At 41.3% G+C, this 20,760-nt stretch overlaps 1 long non-coding RNA gene across 1 annotated transcript in view; it reads left to right on the forward strand.

The window, feature by feature from the left end:
- LOC128139691 (uncharacterized) overlaps window positions 1-20,760 on the forward strand; it is a 249,408-nt gene that overhangs the window by 172,794 nt on the left and 55,854 nt on the right. Inside the window, exon 3 of the long non-coding RNA XR_008234469.1 lies at window positions 14,690-14,759. This is a non-coding gene — a long non-coding RNA (uncharacterized LOC128139691). The remainder of the gene's footprint in view (window positions 1-14,689; window positions 14,760-20,760) is intronic.

Genomic DNA, 20,760 nt, shown 5'->3' on the forward strand with positions numbered 1-20,760 from the left:
CAAGAGCCTATGGGTTTTGCAAAATTATCCTCCAAGGCTGTGTTGTGAATTTGCTCAAAATTATTGCTTAACATTGTTCAACAAATACGTATCATTGCCTATTCTCTCTTCTGGAGATATTTGTTCATTTATAGTCATGAAAAGAAGTTCTATTAGGGAGCAATGTTTTCCCACTCTGCAGACTTAGGGGATGTGAGAGAGGTTCTTACTTGTGAACTATGATGTATTTCAGGAATGTTGGCTACCAACACAGAATGTGTTCACCTTGGAGCTGGTTTTCTGCAGAACACATCACTAAAATGATCTTTTAACAGCCACCCATTCCAGCACCCAGGTGTGCTGTACATGCATCCCTTTTCTCACACACCAGAATACTTTCAGATATCAGCGTTCTTTATTGAAATCACAGCCAACCACATTAAGTTATGATTTCAGGTAATTATAAATGGAAATAACATTTATAAAATACCTACCTGACTGAAGGTCATGCTGCTGTACAAAATCCATGTTTTACTAGGTCAGTCAACTCCTTCAGTTTAATAAGGCATTTGTTGGCAGATTTGTAAAGTGATATGGGTTCTGCAGGTCCTAGTAGTTTTCCGCAGAGGAAATAATTTCACTGTTTCAGATTACAAGTGCTAAAATTCTTAACCAAGATGTTTTTTGGGAATGCCAGTCTTATCAAATCTATTGCATTCTGCTCGAAACTCATCTATCTACTGTATATGCTTTATTTACACCAGAGTGTGACAGCTCTTTCCTGCTCTGTCTTATACAGCTGGCCACCCTGATCTGTGGTCAGTGATGAAGGATGTATCTGAAGGACAAGGTTCCGCACCTGGGTCAGGGCAACCCCTGGTATCAGTACAGGCTGGGGGATGAAGGGATTGAGAGCAGCCCTGCACAGAAAGACTTGGGGGTACTGGTAGATGAAAAGTTGGATGTGAGCTAGCAATGTGCGCTCACAGCCCAGAAGGCCAACCGTGTCCTGGGCTGCATCAAAAGCAGCGTGGCCAGCAGGTTAAGGGAGGTGATATTCTGCCCTTCTACTCTGCTCTGATGAGACCCCACCTGGAGTACTGCGTCCAGCTCTGGGATCCTCAGCACGGGAAACACATGGACCTGTTGGAGCAGGTCCAGAGGAGGGCCACAAAGATGATCAGAGGGCTGGAGCACCTCTCCTGTGAGGAAAGGCTGAGAGAGTTGGGGTTGTTCAGCCTGGAGGAGAAGCTCCAGGGAGAACTTCTTGCAGCCTTTCAGTACTTAAAGGGGGCTTATAAGAAAGATGGGGACAAACATCCCAGGGCCTGTTGCGATAGGACAAGGGGTAATGGTTTTAAACTCAAAGAGTTTATCCTTAGATATAAGGAAGAAATTTTTTCCAATGAGGGTGGTGAGGCACTAGAACAGGTTGCCCAGAGAGATGGTAGATGCCCCATCTCTGGAAACATTCAAGGTCAGGTTGGATGGGGCTCTGAGCAACCTGATCTAGTTGAAGATGTCCCTGCTCATTGCAAGGGAGCTGGACTAGATGACCTTTAAAGGTCCCTTCCAACCCAAACTATTCTATGATTCTATGAAAGGTATCTGCTTGGTCAATAGCAAATTGAGCTGGAACACTGTCTGAATCAGCGTTTGATTTTAGACAACTGTTAAAATATTATTTCAGTGAGCCTGGAATTCTGAAGAAGTATTGGTTGAACTGAAAACTCCTGGTCATGCTTAAAGTTGAAGCGGATTGTGTTCCCGCAATACTGTGCCCTTACAGAGTTTAGCATCGCAAGAAAAAAAAACCCCAACATTGGACCACTATGCCTCTCTCTGAGACTTTTGAGTCATTGGCAGCCTGGTTTTGTTTAGGAAAGGAAAAATTAAGCCTCTTGATGTGGTTTTTAATTTTTCTACTGAAATACAGAGTCGAGTAAAGGGGAAGATTGAAAATCTTCCAGTAAGAAAGGGTGGGTTAATTAACCATCGTTCCAAAACTAGGACATGAAAGCAATGCCAGAGAACTGTAACTCTGAAGTACATACTGTTTTCAAGCATTGTCTTAGAATTCATGGCAGAAAATTCCTCTGTGACAAGCATGACCAACCATCACATGTACAAACACAGTCGCTAGGCAGTGAGCAACATCTCCCTGCTCAGCAGAAGCATCAGGACCAGAGGAAGTGAGTCATGACTTGCTTTCCAAGGATCGGTATGAAACAAACGGGCCAGCAAGTGGGGATGACAGCTGCAGCTTTTAGTGTCAAGGGCCCAGAAAAGTCATCTGGTTCCCACGATGGCATATTGCTTGTGTTTTTCTTTCCTGTTGTTATGACTCCCATCTTTGTCTTCTGATGCTGACAGAGTATTTGATAGGGCCTAGCCACAAAACAAATGTTTCAAAGAAGCTGGAAAAGTGAAGACATGCCGTAGGTTTGATGTTGCTGGTGCTTAAAAATACTTGGTAAGGAAAGCAAAGTTAGCCAAAGATACACCTAATCATACAGTCACAGAAGAATGTCCTGTCCTCTGGCAAAACTGTGGCATACCGAAGAGTAAACAACCATCCTGATAGCCTGCTTGCTGCATGGTGTTGTAGCCTTAGACCTCTATGAAACGTTGAACTTCAGTACCATAGGCAATCCTAAGTTTTCAATATTTTGTTACCTTCCAAATAAGGATGAAGGAATGAATTTGAGCTTTTTATGTGTTAAGCAAATTGTTCCAAAATACTTAGTTTCAGTCCTGCTGAAATTATTTTTTTTTACCCTGTCATTTTAACTTGTACATTTGTAATCTCTGAAGGCAAGAAATTGTAACAATGAGATGTAGAAATGAATGTTTTACTTTGGTCAAAATAATATATTTTCACCTTCTTGGATCTAGTTATTACACTGATTTCCTGTAAAATGTGAACAAAGTTGATCCCATTCACAGTATGGTTGGATATGCCAGCAGTGTAACCGTTCAGTGTTACCACTGGCTTGACACCCAGCAAGTAGAGGACTTCCCTGCCTCCACAGAACAGAAAAGGGAAGAAAAGCCTGTGTTGGGGCAGGGGTGTGTGTCATACTCTGGATGGAGGTAAAGTAGGAGAGCCATGGAGGCTCCTTCAGTTGAGCTCTTTGACAAGAAAAGACTTGATAATGGGCAAAGTGGAGCCTGGGCATGGAGGCTGTGGAGTCTGGGCAGAGATGTGGCTCCCACTGGCACTACAAAGGGCTGAAGCTGCTTGGTTGTGCTGATAGGGCTGACCTTAGAAACCCACTCAAGACTCACGGCTGTCTTAATTTCTGTCGTGGTTTAACCTCAGCCATCAACTAAGCCTCACACAGCCACTCACTCACTCTCCCCCACTGGGATGGGGGCTAGAATTGAAAGGGTAAAAGTGAGAAAACTCCTGGGTTGAGATAAAGACAGTTTAATAGGTAAAGCAAAAGCCACGTATGCAAGCAAAGCAAAACAAGGAATTCATTCACCACTTTCCATCGGCAGGCAGGTGTTCAGCCATCTCCAGGAAAGCAGGGCTCCATCACGTGTAACAGTTACTTGGGAAGACAGACGGCATAACTCCGAATGTCCCCTCCTTCCTTCTTCTTCCCCTGGCTTTATATGCTGAGCATGACATCTTATGGTCTGGAATATCCCTTTGGTCAACTGGGGTCAGCTGTCCCAGCTGTGTCCCTCCCAACTTCTTGTGTACCCCCAGCCTACTCACTGGTGGGGTGGTGTGAGGAGCAGAAAAGGCCTTGACTCTGTGTAAGCACTGCTCAGCAGTAACGAAAACATCCCTGTGTTATCAACACTGTTTTCAGCACAAATCCAAAACATAGCCCCATCCCAGCTACTATGAAGAAAATTAACTCTATCCCAGCCAAAACCAGCACAATTTCTAAACAAATACTCAGTGCTTTTAACACAAGTAGTATGTGAATCTTTTTAGTAAGAAGCTCTATTATTTGAAGTGTGTGAACCCTTCAGGAGCCTCATCAGTGGCTTTGGTCGCAATATCTCTTTCCTCTGAGGCCATGACAAGCCAGCCCACTGAAAGCCCTCGAGGGGACTGGGGTCCCGCAGTGCTTGCAGAGACAGCCCACACCAGACCTGGTGAAGATGGAGAGAGATGTGGCTGCCAGCCACTTCTTTAAGAAATTTCCATTGAATTGTTGTGGTCAGGTACTTTTTTCACAGATGACTTCTGTTAACTTTATCTGACATTGGGTGGATATTTTAGAAATGAAGCCATTCGCAAAAAAAACCCACAAAACCCCCCCACATATAGTTTTAAGCCCTTACATTTGTAAAGAAAAGCATTGAAGAATATGAAGTGGCTGTAACTGATACAGCAGTGCTTTCCTGAGTTCTGCATCGTCTGATCATCTGATGCAGTTCTTGGTACATGTGTCAATGGATATTATTTCATCTATTTAGTTTTGGCCTAACATTCCCATAACTTTATTAACATTCTTAGCCTTTTTAAACAGCATTCCCAAATATGGGTATTTGGCAAATCCACACTCTCCACAGCAATATTAAAAACTCTGAATCTAGATGATTTCTCTAACTTTCTGTTTTGCCTCGTCAGTCCAGGTAGTTTGTCGACAGTAGCCAGCAGTTCTAAGAATCAGGGTTCTTTCTGTAAACAAATTTTTAATTAAAACTCCCAAGTGCTTCCAACAACCATGTATCTCAGGAAATATTTGGGATTCAAACATCTGGGATGTTTGATTTGGATTTTTTTTTCAAATGAATGAATCCATTCATTTGGGATTAATTTTCAAGTCTTCATATTTCCTTTGATTACAATGGCCCAGTAACAACCTATAATGATGGCTTTAGTTACAAATGTACAAAACTAACATCTTGATAGCAGTAAAGCACACAAAAATTTGGGATTTTTTGGAAAGGTATTCTTTTCTGAATGTGCTGGACATCCTGACTTAGTCCTAGAGCTGAGGAGGGCATAGGATTCTAAGAGAGTTTTAACTGGATTGCCCGTTGTTTTCATGGCTGCTATCAGCTGTTTTAAAAGCCACTTCTACCCGTCCTGTAGATATTAAACAATAACAGGGGATTTTTTGATCCCTATTAATTATTCTTTTTTCCAGCCTCATTAAAAATATTAGAATATAGGGATACTGAAGGCAGAGTAAAAAGTGTTGAAAGCATCTGTATAAAAAGTTCTGTAAAGGAGCGAGTTTGAAATGTCAGTATTTATCTCCATTTGGTACATACAATTTAAAGTATTTCTGAAGCCCGGCAGGCAAAGAGGGAGTATGGCATTTCTTGCCCATCCTCTTTCTCTCTGGCATCTCCTGACTCTCTTGCCTCCAGGTTGATTGTCACATGCAGCAACACAAAAGCAGACTAGAGACAATTTCGGTGCTTCGGATGCTTTTTCATGCCTTGGGAAGCTAATTACGGACTTCTTTACCTTTCACATCAGGCTGCAGCAAGGGCTGCCTGCCTCCTGAGGGCTGGAGAGCCAGCAGCTGAGCGCAATAACCACGGCCAGCGGGGCAGGGAACCAAGAGAGCAGGGCCTGTCCCACCACCGCCAGCGAGGGAGCAGGGCAGACCCAGAGGTGGCAGCCAGCTTCAGCCCAGGGCCTAGGCCATCAGGCAAGCGTGTGGTGACAGGGCAGGTCCAAGATCTGGAAGCCGGGAAGTCAAGCAGCAGGTCAGGGTCAGAACCAGGGCCAACCATCACCAGGTGGATCCATGGTGATGAGGCGCATCCGAGGTCAAGCTGTGCATCAGTCTGTGGGTCAGAGTCCAGATCAGTGGGGCCCATGGCCAGGCAGGGCAGGGCCGTGGGGCGCTGAAGCCCAGCACTGCTGGGGCATCACTAGAGCAGGGACCGATGGCCCCAGGGGGATGAAATGGGGTCCTGGGCTGTGGGCAAGGTAGGGGCAGCCCCAGGGGCCCAGTCAGGGCAAGTAAGGCCTATTGATGTCCTCCGGACCCTGACATCACATTCCTTAGCAGAATATATTAGACAGAGGAATAAAAAGTCTAAAGAATCAGAAAGCTCTTAAGGTGTCATATAAAGGCAAGAAAGAAAACGTGGGTTTGGACTGTGAGTGACCAAGTGCTCCTTGCTCACCAAGCTTGGAAAAGAAGCGCAGTTCAGGGAAATGACTGGGATTTTTCAAAACCTTTCCTTTCCCAGGACCTTTCAGGCACACTGATGTCTTTGCCACCCAAGTTTGCCATCAGGTTTTCTCATTGCCCAGTGTTTAATAACAGATCAAGTGAGGAGAGACTAGAAAGTCTGGGACTCTTCAGTTTGGAGAGGAGATAGCTGAGACGGTCAGCTGAAGAAGTTTCACAGAATTATGAAGATAGTGAAGATGTGACAGTGTTAGCCACTGCTATGTACAAACCAGAGGACTCTCAAAGGAACCAGTAGGAGACTGGTTTAAAATAGGTAAAAGGGCAAAAATACTTCTTTACACCATAGGTAGTAAACTGCTGGCCACTGCTGCCACAGACAGTTGTGGATACAGAGAGCATTTGCTGGTTCAACAGGGTTTAGATAAATCTGTGGATGATCAGTCCATATACAGAATACGAGGAGGAGTGCCAGAGGGTTTTTCCCTGCTTTATCTACTCTGAATGTTGGGAGAGTGCAAGGGAAATGCATCTCACAAAATGGCAGGGTTGCATCCTTTCTCTACGTATCCTCTCCTTCAGCCACTGCTGGGGACGGACTTCCACGCTTCACCCAACAGGGCATTTCTTATGGGCTGGTGGTTTTGACTTCTCTCCTTAACACTTTTCCATTACAATTAATTTGAAAGCTTCAGGTCCATCCTCTGGATTTAAACTTATCAGGGAAGTCAGAGAGAGTATGCACACATGTATCATTGGCAGATTATGTGACAAACTGTCCACACTGAAGCACTGGATTGTGACCAACTGTCACTGCTCTTAAATCTTCTCTAGCTGCATACCATGACTGCTAAAGCGACACTTAGAATGACCTGCTGGAGCTCTATTCTGGGTAGGTACTTCAAATCTAACTCTATTCAGATATCTATAATTGCGTGAGTCAAATATTCAAGATAGAGAGCAGATAACAGGGATGGAGGCAGGAAAAAAAAAAGAGATCAAAGGAGGACTTGAAAACTGCAGCAAAAGCAGAGGCAAAAGGAACAGAGAACATGAAAAGCACAGTCAGGCAAAATAAGGAGGACCATGAAGCAGGGAATATTCCCCCCACCTCTACCTAAAGCCATGGGAGACCTTTTCTTCCTAATAAGCATCACTTCCCTACATGATCTGGCTCTGCACAGTGAGAGCTTTAGTCTTTTCTGTCTTTTAACCATGAATCTGTGGGCTGCAGGATTAGACAGTGGCCATCACATATGAGCTAAGCAGTCCTGAGATAGGGACAGGGCCTATATTCAATCTTTGTTCTTATTATAACCGGTGGCAAGTTTAAAAAGTACACCTTCTTACAATTATTTTACAATAAATTCAATTAAAGTAGAATGAAACCTGATGAAACAGCTATTCTCTTCTTAAATAAAGGAGAGTTGTTTTTATGGCTTTCAGATAAGAATAATAACTCCACCTAATAATTTTATACAGAGTACAGACAGTGCAACACCCTTTATTTGGGGGGAAAAAAACACAAACAACAAAACCCCAAAGAAACAGAAAAAATGAAAGCCTTTAAAAGAAGTGTTCTATTTAATATGGACATAGATTTCATCTTATTTAAAACCATTTGACTATCTTGCCTGTCTATTGATTAGACAGAGGAAAATTTGATAGGTTTGTTTTCTTAACTTACTCAGATGAATAAGTGAATCAGTGAACAAGTAATGTGGCTGCTTGCTCCATCAATCTGTGTTCAATAATACCAAAATGGGCTTACTTTTGGCTGAGGGAAAATATTTGCACAATAAATGAGTGGGCAGCCACTGTGTCCAATACCAGGAGTCAGCCATCTGGATTTAGCATCAGGTGCCCGAAGAAAGAACAGAAAAGCTCTTTGTCCTACATAAATCTCCAGAGAAAAGTTTTGATCCAGATCCTCAGTGGGATGCTACTTTGGATACCACTAAAAGCTTACCTTCAGTTGTTTATTAGTGTTGTCTGCTTCTGGATTTGCAATGATCCTCCCGTTCTGTTCCTATGGTTGGGGTGTTTGTTTTCTCTTCATTTGTCAAATCAATAATGCCAGAGGAAATACTAACCTTCAGTGACCTACAGATATCTTTATATCTTCCCTGTCAAGCCATACAGAAACTCAGGGAACAAAGAACCCTCTTTCAAGTCCCATTCTTTTGCCAGAATATTTCTATGTTTTCTGGGAGGGACCAGCAAGATATTCAAGGAGAAACTGCCAGACAAGATAAGCTGTCACTTAACACAGATCTTACTGATTCAATCAGGAGGGAAGATTTCTTTTGTGTCAGGTAGAACTGCTACTTTCAGACCAAAAGTTTCGGTTTAAATATCATCAGGAGCTACTGTCCAGGAAGCATACACTGGGAGATTAAACACCGGATGGGGAGAGCTCACTAAATCATTAAGTCTGCTGGAGTGTCTGGCCATCATTCGACAGACACTGCTGGGCCACATGGTATAATAAAGTTCAAGCATTATAACAGATTCCTTACTGGGACCACAACGCAGAAGGTGGTGGTTTTTTTTTTTCTAATAATATATTGCCAGAAATATCTGAGCTGTTATTTTTATCTTTTTTTTTTAAAGCCTCTAAAATTATGCTAAAACCATATGACTTGCAGAGATGTGCCTTAAAGTCTAATTGCTGTCTTTTTCCAAATACAGTTTGGTGAAATTACCAGCATAACTAAGGAACACATACAGTGCCAGTTCCTCGAGAGGGTGTGAATACATTTTTTAAATTAATTTCTTTCTCTCTTCCTTTTCAGAGAGACAATGCAACATAAGGCAGATAAATAGTGATTAGGAGCCAAGTTTTATGCAAGAACTTCTATTGCTTAAGCAGAGAACAGACATCCAAACGTAGTTTGCACATCTGTGTGCAAATCTAGTTTCAGACCTTAAGATCAAGCTATATGTCAAGATGTTATATGCAAGGCTCAGACTGGAGCTTTTGTATAGATATATGTGCTTGCATACTTATTATCCCTGTTTTGTCTTCCAAACTGAGAATTTCCTGGAATGTTAATTGATGACACTCTTGCTACTGCAGCCCCAAGATGATCTTGAAATTTAATGGATTTTGCATTGTTCTCGTGTATAACCAGCTGCAGAATGCAAGAGATATATCACTGTACTTTCTAAGCCCTGTAGTAAAAGTATCAGATCTTAGAATAATCATAACCATAAAGTTAATAATTTGAATTATTGTGTATAGCTTGAAATCTGGCTGCTTCTCTGGAGCAGGTATATAGCTATACAAAAAGAAACATCATTTTTCAAGGACAGGGGTTAAATTTTTTGCTTTTTGTATGTGTGATAATTATTTTCATGTTATGTAATACACCTAACATCTCTTTGGCACAGTGCCAATGCGTATGCCTCCCTTAAAAAGGCCATCAATCTGAGGATCTGTTAGAAATCTTCTTTCCTGAACTATTTACATTGCTGAACAGTTAATTTTCTTCCTTTAGATGGGTACCTGCATTTTTAGTGTTTATAAGCATAATTCAGTGCTGACACAATTGAGTTTTCCATAACTAATTATCCAGTAGTATAGTAAAAAGCATGCGGTTTATGTAATGACAATATTCTGTAAATGAATCCTGAAATGGAAACTGCAGTCCATCTTTAGAAAGCTGTCATATGCTGCCACTGAAGCAAGATAAAATGGTTTTCATGCCAGCTTTGTACTGTAAATCTATTTTATCTCAATTAACTGAGATTTCTTTACCATTCTGTTTCCATCTATGAATTGCAGAGCAATCCACTTTTTGTCGGTGAATAACAGAATTACATTAATCTAATAATCCAGTTCTATACATACAAAATATCGTTTGGTCCCTCATTGCAATGTTCAGTTTCCAAGAGTGCCCAGTAGCAGCAGGTAATTGGTGAAAGATACAAAATAGAAAGGTTCTGTAGTATATTGCTTCACATGGTGATCTCTCAGAAAGATCAAACATGCCAGATGTTAAACAAATATCCATTGAACTATTTTCCTTTTGAGAACACTTAAAAGATTACACTGCAGAAATGTTTTACATTTCCTGTAATATAATTTGCAATGTATAAAGTAATGCTAGAAACTCAGTTTGAGGTGAACACCCAGAAGCAAAACTTTATTGCAGTACATTTTCAGGTCAACCAAGGATGAAAGGATAAGGAAAACATGCTACTAGAAATACTGTTCAATACTGGGCAGGTCCCATCTTGTAGCCTTCTTCCCTCAGCCTAACTTAGAAGCAGTTGAGGCAAGTGAGACAGCAGAGGATTGCCTGTGCTTCTTTCTTGAAATTACTGCAGTCTGGTTTGCTACTCCGAGACAAAGATATACTGTCCTTCCTGACCTTCTCCTTTTCTTATAGCTCAGACATTTAGGGGAAGGATGGGCTCTCTGCCATGAGCACTGAGTTGTGAGAATATGACAACACAACATATGACCTGTTAATTTGGGAAATGACTGTCTATAATAAATTAATATAATTTCTTGTCCTACATGCATTGTCTTGTTCTGTATTCATGATAGCAAAGTAGACAATGTCAGCCACTGCAGGTGCAGTGGTGCTCTGGAATAACTGTTGACTCACTACATAGATTTTTCTCAGGTATGCATTTCCCTGAACTCTGTCACTATGTGCCTCATTTGGAGCTTGCTTGCATGGTTGCTTGACAATAACTACTATTGAAAACCATAGGCACAGAAACACACACTTAGTGGGTCAGAATGCATGGAATTTCTTCACTGTGACATAGCTATTTTAGAAAAATTGCAGCATGAATTGTAGCATTTATTTTCTATTTGTTTCTGGCTCCCATTCACTTGTATGCTCAGAGTGATTAAAATACTTGTTCTGGGAAGATGCTAACACACCCTTCTCCTCCCAAATCCCCCAAATCCAAAATATACATGAAGAAGCTGAAAAAAATGCTTCAAAGCCACAGAAAAAGACATTTCAGGCTGCTGAAAATCAAATAGTTTAAAAATATTACCAAAAAATGTCCACTATGTTTCCAAATGCCTATGAGGAAATATTTGGCCATGAGAACTCAGAGGATGTCTCTTTTTTGCGCCTCATGTACCCTCTCAGTTGGGCACAGACAACATGGAGAAGGAAGATGTATGTTACAAAAACCAGAGGCAGCTAACCTGGGAAGGGAACAAGTAAAGGAGCTTAAGGGACGCATTGCAAGCAAAGGCTGGTAATGTCTTAGCAGGAAACCAACGCCTGGGTAGTAGCTGGCCAAGAAGTCTGGACCTATGAATTATTGGATGAAATGTAGGAATGGACTGACATGGGTCCTGGAAACTGGAACTGACTGGGCAAAAACACCAGGGTAAGGCAAAGAAAATGGGAGAAAAAGAGGGCAAAACAAATGAAGGTCAGAACTGAGTCACGGGAATAAATGTTATTGATGGGGTTGACAAGGCAAGCATGTATTGGTTATAAATCTCTATTTGTTTTATAATCTAATGGTGGACTGGTTTTCTCTCCTGAGAAATTATTATATAAATTTGAGTTGTGCTATGGTGAGAAAAGCCTCAGAAATATAGCTTCTGGTTTTCGCGTAAGCATCCTAGTCATCATAGCATTTTAGAGAATATGAGCACTAGGTTAGGTGTTTGCTGAGTAGGACAAGTCAAGCAGTCAAATAGGGTTCTGGGCTATGAATCCCAGTCTCGGGGAGCCGCCTCATCCAGAAAGGAAAGGAGTGCAGACCAACCCCTCTGTTCAGTGCTTCTTAATGACTTATTTCCATTCTGTCTGGTGTTGTGACACCTGCTCCCAGCTGTCTCAGGCTCCCCACTCTACAGGGACTGGAGGGAAAATAGGGACGTAACTTAGATTTTCTCTCCTGAAGCCACACGCCTAACTTACAGTCTTTTCAGTGTCAGTGGTAACATCTAAATCTCATCGGTACCTTAGTGCTTGGATATAAACGTTACTCAGCAATCCTTTGGCAGAGGCAGGGATAGAAACCCATTCTCCAGGGGAACATGTAACTCCCTTAGTCACGGGACCTTCTTTTGCTAATCTCAACACTTCTGGCTTCTTCCCCTGTGCACCTTCTTGTTGATGAAAAATGATGCAGAGGGCTCTGTGTATGAGATGCCTTCACCTGTGACACTTTGATTCACCTCTCCCCCTGCAAAAAGAAAGCAGGATTCTTCTACAGGCAAAAGATACAGGAGGAAAAAAATGTGTGATCTTGCAAGTAAAATCTGAATCAATACGTGGGATCAAATTGAAATTGTACAGGCAGATTTTTAAATTTTAATTTTCTAAAAATTATAATTTCATAACATGAATTATGTTATCTTAACCTATTTTATGTGTGTTATGTATCATGCTTGTGAATATTTATGTTGGTTTTTATATTGGACTAACTTTCTACCACCTCCCTTTCTCCCCATTCACTTGTAAACACTATGACAAACAGGCATATAGTATAAGTGCTTTTGGGGGAATTTCTTCCAAAATAAATTCCATTTGGATTTAAGTAATTCATTCTATACTAAAATGACCAGAGAAAAATCACTCATACAGAATATAGCCCTGTCATTTTTTCTCAGGTCTTCAAAAAGCCATCAGTGTAGCATCTTTATTTGCTTATTTCATTTGAAAAACACTGAAAATGCTGTCCAATGAAGACAGGAGGTGATGGGATTGTTAGGTGTATTTTTCTGGTTTTACTTGTAAATTCTTTATATCACTGGGATTTTAGGAGAAGTAATTAAAAAGTAACTCTAATGTGGCCGGACTACATGCTGCTTGTGTCACAATTTTTTATGTCAGTGTGTGTTTCACCTACATAGAAGTGATTTATCAGCCTTGCTAGCCATGTGTCTAAAAAAAAAAGTGACCTAAACCTAAACACCTCCTCACTTGTACTGATGATAACTGGTCTTGTATACTTTTAAAGAGGCATTTATCTTCTAAAGAAACATATGCGCTAAAGAGGAATAATCCAGCTAGCAGTTGTCAGATTTGCATGCCATTTGTGACCTTTTCTAAATCATGCTCTTCCTAGGAAGCGCACCACATTTGCCACAGTTTCCTTGGAATGAGACCACAGGTGCTTTAAATTGATACAAGAAGATTATTTGAGAAGGTCAGTTGTAGCTGTCACAGGGAACCAAAAATAGGTTCTTCAAACAGAAAGCCTGTTCCTTCCAAGAGATTTTGCTAAGCAGATGTGGCTTCAACCACAGTTTGAATTTACATCTCACCTTCAAAATTCAGGAATGTTTCAAAACCGTTTTGCCCTAACTCCTCTCCAGTTATGTCTCGTGGTTGCCATTCAAAAGATAATCAGTCTCTGTTGGTATTTTAATGGTATTCATCAGAGAGAGGGACTGAGGAGCCTGCTAAATCTCACCAATTTCTCTACCATGAAGGCAAAGCTGTATGCAGCAGAGCCACCACGACACGGGTGGCAGAGCTCAGGTCTGGAGCCTGTTCCCAGCTCAGCTACCAGTCCTCTGGCTGGTCCTTGGCAGCTGGTTTCCACAGCCCTGGGCATCTGGGTTTGCACCTGCAAGGCACTAAAATTCCTGACTTCCCTTATGCACAGTGTTATTTCTGATATTGTTATTTGTTATTATATCCATGCTTGGCTATTGGTGTCTATTCCTACATGTGGAAGCTTTTGCGTGTTCTCGAAGAGCATCAGCTGTTGCAACTGAGGTCTTTGGGGTGTCATACATACTTACGGTAACACCATGCATAAGACAATGAGATTTTGCATGTGTTTGGTGTCCTCGCTTGGGTGGATACCTGTTGATCATGTCCTAACTCATGGGGCAGTCTCATTGTGTAAGAGCTACAGGAGAAGACACTATCTCAAGATGCCATTTTCTTTGTCAAGGAAGATTATGGGAAAAAAACAGTAGAAAACACTAGTGGTTTTTAAAATAGTGTTCTATGCACTTGTGTTTGGCAAAAAGGCTGAGATTTGGAGAGAAGCTACAAAAGGCTGACACCAACCTTACTACAGAGTTAATATTGAATCTAAATGCTTTTGTCCATTTATAAGTAAAATTGTGCCTGTGTTGTTAGAATGAGCATAGGAAACTTCAAAACCAAGCAACAACCTTGATTATGTAAAAATTACTAGTCACCCAAAATTTCCTTCAGCATTTTACTGCAGAATACTATGTCCCTAATCCTACAAACCAGTCTCTTCTGGTAAGGCTCATCTGGTGTTCATAGTGAAATATGGCAAAATGGAAAGTGTAAAAAGATCTGCATTGCACCTACCAATGCACAGTTCAGATCTATGTGCAAACAAGTAACTGTTCGCAGAAAAATTACTCATTGTGAACAGTGAAGTTTTAGTTCTGTGAACTTTTTTCCTATGTTTTGATGTTATTTATATTCCTTTAAAAATATTTTTATTACCCAGAATTGTTTTCTTTATAACGTATTATCTTTTCCATAAAAAAAACCCCAACATTAAAACAGACATGCTGCTTGTCATCCAGTTTGTAGTGCAACTTGGAAAATACAGGAAGGATATTGCAGTGTTTTCACACATGTCCCTTTCTCATTTTCCTACAGCATATTGGAAATCTGTGTCACAGTCTGTCTCTTTGGCTGACCTTCAGGAAGACTCCATTAATATGTTCTGGTAAGGAAAGATCAAATATATCTGTGAGATGAATGAAGCAGTAGTGAGGCAAAAACCTGAATGCTTAGAAAGGAAGTGAAAGACATTTATTCTATCTGAGACTGTAAGACATCCTCTAATAGTCTTGATGCTCGAATTATATGAACATGTAATAGAGAGTTGCAAATATTCTGACTACTTTCATTATTTGAATTTAAGTGCTCTACACACCAGACAGCAAGCACCCATGTTCCATAGTGCAGACTATATTAACATCTCAAATGCATCTTCTGTTTGCAAAGGTTCTGAATGCACAGTGTGTTCTTCAGAGTTCAATTAAAGAGCTTGCCTGTAAATCAAGAACAAAACCAACACAAAAAGCACAACTCAAGTTCTGTGGAGGTATGATGTTGCCAGCAATAAATGTGGAAAAAGCCATTAAAATGGTTATGGAGTCAAATAAAGGCTCAGGATTATTGGACTATTTGCACTGGCTGTACATACAGTTTCAACAAAATCAACACCTACATCAAACATATGATAATTACACTTCAAAGAGTGATTACAAAATAGGTGAAAAACCTGTAAATTTTGGTGCACTGCTATTAGTGTGCATTTTCAATTTCTTTGCTTGGAAAGGTGAAGTTTCTATAGTTTCTGACTGAATTGTGGCTGATTTATTTTAACTCTTGAAAATCAAGTTTTAATTCTGAATACACATTTAGAGGCTATTTTTTGTAAATGCTTGTTCAAATAGACTTACACTGCTTGTTTTTCCTGTCAATAAAAAGCTTAGTTATAATGCTGTGCAAAATTCACCATGATTAGGATGCACACAAAACAAGCAGAGTCTGGAATTAAATTCCTAATGAACCTTCATATAATATTGTACTAGTGTGACCTGTGATACACTCCTAGTGATATACTAGAGGCAGGAAACAGCTGATGTGGAGATTGTGCCTCAATTTTATTGAAGAAACATACTATCAACAGAAGTGCAGTCAATTACAGCCACAAAACTCCAGGGCTCTCTTGCAACATCTTGCTTGTCTGTGGAGAGGTGAGTGTTCCACGTCTTGCCCACAGTTTTCACATCCCAGCCACTATTCATGCTCCTGCTGGAGCACCTGACTTTAATTAGCAGCCTTCATCACATCCTTTTTGTGTGCATTATTGTACAGGACTTGTAGTGCTCATGAATAGTAGCTGCTGCATTTCACGCCCTCCCAAATGTAATATATTACAATGGTAGATAAAGGCAGGGGAGGCAATACAAGGAAACAAGACAATGTAAGAAGGATTCAGTTGCCTAAATGAAGGTGTCTAGTGTCATTTAGGACAGCATTTTAGGTGTCATTAGGTCATTTAGGACCACCCAAGATAACTGCAGAGGGCTGACACAGGACTTAGGGGGACTCCGGCATCCCTCTGGAGCAGCAGCAGAAAGTGCGCAATACCTAAAATGACACTGTTTGGGTAAGCAAATCTCACACTGTCAGTCCTATCAATGTGCAGTCCTTAGAGCTGGCACCTTAAAACTTGTCAAGTTTTTCATAGGCTTCACACTGGTTAAAAACTGAGGGATCAAAGGATGGTAGTAACACAGCTTTGCAGGTTAGTACGGGACAATCCCCAAAGCAGAACGGAAGAAAACAGAAAGGGTGCTTGCTTCAAATGCTAGACTATAATATAAATGATCATCTGGGGTGGCTGATGGAAGGAGCTGACCCCTTATTTTCAATACTGAATGAGGGACGGCAGATGGGACATGGCACTTAATGACTGGAGAAATTCAAAGAGAAGTATGGTATGACCAAAAGAGCAGATTAGGGAACTTCTCTGTGTAGGAGCATTCAGAAGAGGCATAATGAGGAAAAGCCTGCATGTACAAAGGAGAAAGAAAAGGATGCTTTTGTCCTCAAGACAGAAAATTAGGAGAAGCCAAACGATGAAAATGTCAAAGGCTTTGAGATGCTGTGCAAGAACAAGTGTAATATTTAGACACTGATTGAACATAGGGTCTTGACTGAGATCTGAGTCAAAGATGCTGTCCAGGACTCTGGGCAGGCATAGGCAGACTGGCAGCATTCCCCTCCGGGAATGAGAAGATGGGGAAGTATGCCAAACGCTGCTTAGCAAATCCCTAAACAGTCCCTTCAGTGACAAATTCCTAAAGATGAAATGCATTGACATTGCTAGCCACTTGCAGCCCTTTCATTTTGCAACAATTTTATTGGACTGTTACAGGATTGTGACAACCTTCAGCAGGGTTTTACGTGGCAGCTGTGCCTAAACTGTAATCCTAAGTCTCTATTCAATTCTGCAAGACCTTTTGTAGCTTCAGTAGCACATTGAGCTCAGGTTTCTAGCAGACATAACAAGGAGGTAGAAAAAAAAGAAAAAGGTTATTTGAGACAAACCCCAGTTGATTTACCTCAAAAGGTTTTCTCTTCTCCAGGAGATAGCACATCTAAGATAGAATGACATGAGTGCTGAGTCAACCTGATGGTTTTCCAGTTCAGCACAGGCTCTTATTGATGCTGTAACACTGCTGCTGCTTAGAATGATCTTTTGGATACCTCAAGAATTTAAGACACTTGTCAGCTGCATTTTGCAGATCCTATTTGTAACACAGGACTCTTCGGATTCAAAAAGCTTTACACATTAGCCTTTTGGCTTCAGACAGAAGCTCACTATTGCATTCTTTTGCCCTGAATAGAAGCTTTTACAATGTAAATGTGCTCTTATCTAATTCCTAGGGTTACTTCCAGCCAGCCAACACAACTGCACGTAACTGTGCAGTTGTTAAGAGGCTATTTTATTTCATCTTGAGCAGGTTGGGTTTTTTTCTTTATTTTTGTCTCCCATCGGGGTAAGATGAAGAAAGGCTGGAGGTATGGGGCATGTACAAACTCACTTTATTTAGGTCTGTCTTTGATATGAATCCCTACATCACTGAAGTTATTGCATTAGATCTTCCCATAATATCTTTGTTGCTGATTCTGGCCTGACTTCTTTGCTGATGATTGATTATACCTTTCCATTACATTATAACTTTCATTCAGAAAGATTGCAATGCATTATTTTATTTATGTAAAAACTCTCAATTTAAGCACCCAGTTGAATGCAGCCTTCTCCTGAATGCTGTGGTTATTCCAAAGCACCAAATTCCCTATTCCCTTTGCTTTCCTGCTCCTTCCTCTGTGCCCAGCCACATAGGAGGACACCTTCTCACTTCTGCCAGCTCTGCCTTTCACTGGATGCCCAGTGAAAAGCTAATTCAGCTTCTGAAGTGACACAAAACTCATCCAGCAAAAGAATGAACATTTTTCAGCTGGTTTTATGAGCTGAACTGGCTCACCAGTAAGTCAGAGCTGGCACAAGGAATAGGGCAGGACACTGCACCTACAAACAGGTCCTAACCCGATGGAGCCAGAGCAGGGAGGCGAAGAAGTTGAACCACCCCTCTGGGAGGCGTTTTGATTGCATGAGTGTTTTAGATGAGCTCAGCTGTCTAACTGCAGACAGAGGTTAATTAATGGCAATTGTCTGAGCTGGACTTGTCTTGGACCAGAGTTCAAACAGAGACATGTGCCCTTTAATGCAAGCAGCCACGTGTGCAGCTTCTGCTGTCCTTGACAGTAAGGCAGGTTCACTAACACTGCTTCTTGTTAAAGTCTCCAGTCCAGTTTAACACCTTGGCTCAAATGAGAAGTTATCAACAATCATCCCCTCCTGCAGCAGTCTAGTTAAAAAAAAAATTAAAAATCTTCCATGTTGTTACTGACAAATCTATCAGTAAGATGTGCTGAGAAAGCAGCTCCATGTGATATAGCTGTAAGTAGTATATTATATTGCTTGTATTTTTGAGACTCCATCTGAACTGAAAGATCCACAAGAATGCCGCCTGGACAGAGTAGTGAATCACTCAAATGGCAAGCTCTGCCCTCGCTATTGAGGTATTTCTACTGTGTAGAGAGCAATATAAACAGAGAGAAAGCAAGCACTAAGAGGAGAGTATTTCTGTAGGCTAGTGGTTAGGCTACTCATCTGAGAGCCCTGGGCACTGGTTCTTGTTTTCTGGTCTGCTGATACAAACGGATATCGAATATCAGCTGCAGATGAAGTCTCAGGCACTGAGGCTAGGATACAGAACTCCCCAGCCTTGTCAGTGGCTGGACTGGATTGCGGATTCTTCATTCTTGGCTGCCTACAAGCACAAGTTCATTAGTGTTTTTGGAGAGTCCTCAGTTTCCCCAGCCCAGCCCAGCCTACTGTCTGGTGATGAGCACACTATCCAGGCAGCGTAGGCTTGGATGCCCTTGGGCAAAAGATTCCAGTGTTTGCCACCTGGGTTGTTGCAAGTCAGTGAACAGTATTTGGGACAAAGTGGATTCAGTGCAAATGTCTCTCACAAGGATGGTGCAGCAATCTTCTTCTTCCTGGCACCCCTGTCTTCTCATCCATCCGTGATTCCCTAGCTGTCCTCTTTTGCTGGTCTGAGACTTGTGACAATCATTGTGAGAATGTATTGCCTAAAACACATTCAAAAGAGACACACTGTTATGATTGGCCTGATCTCTGTGGATGCTGTGTATATGATGATCAATAGTGGGATAAGGATAGTGGGACATCTTGGGGTGGGGGGGGTTTAGTGTGCCACTCTTCATGGGTAGGGAGGAATGGAAAGTGATAGGCCAAGACAGCAAGGAGCCCCCAGGACTTCTAGGAGTGCTGGTAAATCAGCACAGGGCCTCATTTGGGGGCATGAGCAGTGGGTGTGAGACAGCATGAAACTTTAGTGTACTGCTGGGCCAGATCTGGGCAGGGAACAGAACAAATCCATGCTGGGAAGCCAGCAACACTCAGCTGAGTCAAATGCCCTTCCTCCTTCCCAAAACATGGGGATATTTCCTTCTCTGCGTAATGAATTTAACAGCAACCCTTCTACCTTACCTTTTTACAGTTAGTATAGCTACACACTGATATACCTACAACCTATATAGCTCAGTGGTTACAGACCTTCTCATGGGAGATCTAGAGATAGAAACAGAGCACTCTTAGTTGAGACAATTTATCTCCAGAGAAGAAAATTCAGGACTCAGAGGCATGGTAAGGTCACTGTGGCATAAGTTAGTGCATGCTAAATTCGGTTCTGTAGCTGTTGGTATCTGTCTCTGTGAATGCTCTCAGCCAACCTCTCACATGTCAGACCCTACATGAGAAAGGCTTAAGCTGTGGTACATCATGCTACTGCCAAAGTTGGCTAAGTTTCCAAACAGGGATAATTGTTCTGCCTTACCTCGCAGATGGCAACTTGATAATCTACAGTCTAGGCCCTGACCCAGGAACTCTTGCAGCACTCTACAAGACCTACCTTTTTGATAAATCTCTGGGCTTTGAAAGGCTGTGTGTTCATAACATCTTGTGACCAGCTTGTCTTAGAAATTAAGGAGCATTTTCCTTCTGAACATAAACATGAATGTAGTGTAATTCAATGAATTTCACTGAAGTACTTCTGGATTTACTTTGGTATAGTTGACAGCAGAATTTGGCTCTATATGTGTTGGCATGCACTCTATGGGACATTGTAAGAAAAAACAACAAAGTTATCCTTCTTAAACCATGTTTCAGCTTGCTGGTGGATCTAAGCTTCAAACACTATACTCTAGTCTAATGCCAGAAATTTTACCTACTTTCAGATCTCCCCATTGTAAACTGTCTGCCAAGGCTTGAAGACTGTAGGTGTAAAATCCAGTTAAGGAGTTTTACGCTCTGAGACTTGCCAAGCAAAGTAGAGTCCATGTCTCTCCTGTATTAATGACTTATATTGTAGCATGTCTGGAAAACTAAGGCTTTAATTAGCAAAAAATAGAAAATGCTTTAAAACATAGCCAATTTTGGTACATTAGTGCTACTTCTTAGAATATAAGTTTGAAAAGGTTTTCATTTACTCTTACCAAAGGAAAAAAAAGTGAAGGTAGTATCATGCTGAAAGTTTTGATTCCTACTGCTTAACCAG

The sequence above is a fragment of the Harpia harpyja genome, chromosome 3, assembly GCF_026419915.1.
Source record: "Harpia harpyja isolate bHarHar1 chromosome 3, bHarHar1 primary haplotype, whole genome shotgun sequence".
NCBI lineage: Eukaryota > Metazoa > Chordata > Aves > Accipitriformes > Accipitridae > Harpia > Harpia harpyja.